The sequence below is a fragment of the Lepisosteus oculatus genome, chromosome 17 (genome assembly GCF_040954835.1).
Source record: "Lepisosteus oculatus isolate fLepOcu1 chromosome 17, fLepOcu1.hap2, whole genome shotgun sequence".
NCBI lineage: Eukaryota > Metazoa > Chordata > Actinopteri > Semionotiformes > Lepisosteidae > Lepisosteus > Lepisosteus oculatus.
In genome coordinates this window covers 21,126,610-21,131,122 of record NC_090712.1, presented here as the reverse complement: position 1 = coordinate 21,131,122, position 4,513 = coordinate 21,126,610, and the positions used below count along the sequence as shown (strand labels likewise).

General features: G+C 36.5%; 1 long non-coding RNA gene across 1 annotated transcript; it reads right to left on the bottom strand.

The window, feature by feature from the left end:
- Positions 1 to 2,611: 2,611 nt before the first annotated feature.
- LOC107079360 (uncharacterized) lies at positions 2,612 to 4,275 on the bottom strand. Its single transcript, XR_001480316.2, has 3 exons — positions 4,021 to 4,275; positions 3,840 to 3,876; positions 2,612 to 3,482 (listed from the first exon to the last, which is right to left on the bottom strand). It is a non-coding gene; the product is annotated as an uncharacterized lncRNA (long non-coding RNA).
- Positions 4,276 to 4,513: the final 238 nt, after the last annotated feature.

The following is a 4,513-nucleotide window of genomic DNA, read 5'->3' as shown; positions in this document are numbered from 1 at the left end:
AAGTGACAGAGATTTAATTCCCCTGAAAGCTGTCAAGTTCAGATGTGTCTAGATGAAGGAAAACAAATCGAAGTATATTTAAATCCAAGAATAGTCGGCTCTCGACCCAGTGTTGCCGGAGTATTGAAGAAGCTGCCCTGCCCCAAGAAAAATGAGAAGAACAACGAGATATTATGGGGCTTAAGGAAATGTCCTATAATTGATAGGATGAATGAACTGAACCTTTTTACTCTTACACAGAGAAAACTAGGAGAAAGTATTCAAAATCATTAAAAGCATTTTAATGGTTTCAGGAAAGCAGAGAAGTTAAAGGGTTAAATTGTACTGTGGTAAAAAACTATTTTGTGTGGAAAAGGATAAAGGAGTACTGTAGAACCTGCCCAAAAACCGAAATTGTGCCATCCTGTCCAACCACCACTTATTGAGAAAAATGTACTAACATAAGCATAGAAGTGGTAGGTCAATTACTGAAAACACTCCAATGTCATACATTTATTCTACACTAACAACTATCCTGAAATTCTCCCTATTCAGAACATGTATAGCAAAACATTTGTAAGGAGCTTTTATAGCTTTTCTCAAGACCGGGAATTCCTAGCAATATGCTTAAGATCAAGGATGGCAGAAACGGGATAGGAAGGAAGAAATCAACCACTTCAATCTCCTGAAAGATTCTAATCCAACAACAAAACCAAATTCTCACCTCTCCGTACTTAGGCTGTCCTTGTAGTAGTAGCAGCGGAGGTATTACCACAATTGCTGGATGAAGAGAGATGGTCCTCCATTTCTTACAACACAATACTGACATACTGTCATTACCTGAATGACTGAGGATCATATTGAGACTGCACCTAGACTGCCCTTTTTATGTACCACTGTACTGAGAAATGGGAAGCTAAACAAGATTAAATTTGCCGATGAAATTTGTTCTAGTCCTGTCCTCATTCTCAAACCTGATGGAATGTACCCATTTTGTAATGTTTCATTGTATGGAACACAAGTCTTCAGACTTGATATGTCCTAAGACCTTTGTGGATGACTTTCTAGAAATGCTGAGGTAAGATCATCCCATCCTTCCGATTTACAGTCAGTTAACGCCAGTCCATTATCTCTTCCAGACTCAAATAGGAACATACCCATTACTAGACAGCTTAACTCTCAAAATGTGGAACTAATCTTTAAATCATGTTTTTGCCTCTACATTTAGGCAGTTTTTACTTTGGGATTTGTTAAGACAGACCAAATGGGACTAGAAGTAAAAGAATCACAAAGCTGGAGAAAAAAGAAAGGACATTTCTCTCTGTGAAGTAACAAAATGAAAATTTTTGCAGTCAAATGGCTGAAACTTTGACTGATCATCAGAGAGGTCATGTTTCCCCAGACAAGTAATCTCTACAAGCTCACTGATTATAAGTCTGACCTTTCAGTCACTAAAAAAACTTCACAAAGTAAAACTAAATCGTATTTTTATGGCTAAACTTGTCACAATATTCAATACAAATACACGTTGACTGCTTTTAATGCCTTACACATGCAATATGCTTTAAAACCTTACACTTAAGAAAATATAAAGCTCTGTAACTGTATGACGTTTTCTAGGAAACGGATAATCTGCTCAAATTAATCAAAAATTAAAGGCATATTTTCTACAAATATGATATTATTTAGAATTATATATATATATTATTAGTAGCTAGCGTATTGTTCTCAATTTAGTACTATGGTCTAGGTTCTCAATTTTGTATTTCACTTTTTGTACTAGAAAAAAATAAATCATAATAAAAAAGGCTATTAAACTAGAAAAAATCTGTTACCCAAAGCTCCTCTCTATTTGCAGACAGTCCCACATATTTCTGTTAATTTTTGAAAAATTGATTATAAAGACTTGAAAATGGCATATTAAGCAGCAGAACATTTTGCTAAGGTTAGCCATCAAACAGTGTTGAATCATGTTGAATGTGTTTATCATTACATGGCAATGGATGTATATCATTAACACAATCTCATTAAAATTTACACGAGAAAATATAATTCCCTAATTATCTATTGGGTTATAAATGTATTTATGAAGAGGAAAAGGGAATTTGGCTTAATTTAATTAGTTAATGTGGTAATATTGCCAAAAAAAAACACAAGAATTACACAATCTTGTGGAAAAGAATTATGAATTATGATGCATTACTACTAAAAAAAAAATCAGGTGTTGGACAACCCAGGTTTTGTCAATTTTCTTCTTTACTCTCAGCGTTTAGAAAAGGCATTTTTGAAGGGCACACGATTTATGCTGAACATGTAGTTTGAAATATCGTTATGGCAGCCGGCAGGCTTGCTGAAGAAAATGAAGGTTCTTGTTAATCAAGGAGATCAGAGGTCACCTTTGTGATCATCATTTCAGGATGCACACAATAACAAATTATCTTTCCGACAAATCGCATGCCAGCCTTTCATTTTAGCTTTTATAATTTATTCTTTCCATGACAGAGAAGTAAAAGTAAAAGGAAAGCAAAGCCTAATAATCTTGTATATATGGTACAGCAAAAAGAAAGTGCTTAGAAATTATTTACCAACGACAGGATAACTAAGCATGGAAATCAATTTTCATAGATGGCGGAAACAAAACGCAACACCTCCTCCTCCACACTCTGGCCCTCCTGTCAGCATGGAACATAGATCATAGATCAAATAGCCATCCTTTATTAATTACAAAAGAAAATGAGCTTTTGAGCTAAATTTTATTTGGATAAAAATTAATGAGCAATTGGTAACGAATGGAATGCTTACAAATAATTACTTAACAATTAACAACTAACAAGTCAGATAAGGTAATCAGGTTCAACACAAACTGTTGCTTTAAAGTAAAAGTTTTCCAGACTATAAGAATCTTGGCTCCAAAGTCAAATAAGTGAAGAAATGGCTATGGAGACATAAAACCTTATAGATGAACATTGCATAGTTGCAAAGTTGTCAAAAAAAAAAACAGAAAATGTTCTTTTAAAGTCATGGTCTCATCCTGAAGCATTACCATAAAGATGAAAGCCTGAGGAAACCCACTAAATCTCAAAAACAATTTCTGAATGCTTTAAGTTTCAAAGTTAGAAGGAAACTCAGAAGAGTTTGATAAATTATCTGACTGAATGGAACCGCGACATCTGCTTTTACAGTTCATTATAGACTAAAAGAAACTGGACAACATAGTCATGCTGAGAAGAACCCATTTCATAGGCCTGATGGGTGGGTTATAAACTTGTATGAGAAAATGCATACATTTCTGCCTGAAATGAAGACCCATGGGCAGATGGATCTAAGATACAGTTTCTCAAGTAGTAGAAATGTGAAGATACTTAGCAGCAAAGCGAACGAGCCGGAAGGGTTATAACCAGCTCGAACCGCCAGAGGGCGACATTGGGCCAGTTCCAGGAATTCACATTTCGCATTTCCACAAGGGAATTAGGAAATTGGCTGCACCTGGGGACGCCAACTCCCTATAAAAGCATGAAGGAAAAAGTCAAGTGGTTGTCTAAGAAGACCCTCACAGCTACTTTAGGTAGTGAGCTCTTAAAAGATCTCAGGGTGAGATCCTTAATAAAACGCAAGGAAAAAACACAGCTCGGTAGTCCAGTAACAGCCTCGGTCGTTTCAATGTCGGCTCGCCCCCCAAGAAGCTTGGGGACTTCAACCGCTGCACAGAAAGTGAAAAGGATTAACATCGTGCGGTTTCCTGGGCCGTGTTATCTCCTCCATTTGAGGGTGAAGTCTATGTACGGACTCCCTGGCTGAGCTACCTAAAGGGGGAAATATGAGTAAAGTTTAGAAAAACACCTGAATAAATTCATCCTCACCTGATTCCTGAGTCACACTGTCATCACAGATTCGTTGCTGGCAGATGCCATGTGTGGAAAAAAGGAGGAAGGCACATAATCAGTGACATAAAAACTGCACCTGTACACAAACATATCCCCATTGATGTGTTATTTTACTGGTAAAGTAATGATCAAGTCTTGTAATGTCAATGGTACTGACCTTGGGTTGCTTCAGGTTTAAATAATAACAAGGAAATCCATGATTGGTGGGACCTTAACAAGCATGAGAGGCCTTCTGTTAACTTTATGGGCATGATCTGTTTTAACTGTTGCCGGGAGAAGGGGGGAAGTGCACTAGGAGTTGTTGGGGAAAAGTAGATGTTATTTGGAGACCTATTGGAGAGAAAGTTGCAGTGCATGATTCACTATTGTGTGGTATTGACACTCTTTCATATCTTAAACCCACAGGAACTAAAAATTGCAATAATTCAAAGCACTATGACATAATGGGAAGTACTCTTTATTCAACAATAAGCAAGATGGAGGGTGAAAAATTAAAATTAATGCTGAGGCTTCCAAAGAGTCTGAATCTCAATTCAATCAGACCTAGAGAATAAAATAAACTGGCCTGAAAACAGGGAGGAACTTGTCCTGAAGAACATCCCATGTGGAATAATACTGCATTACCATCTGAAACAACATAAACAAACATA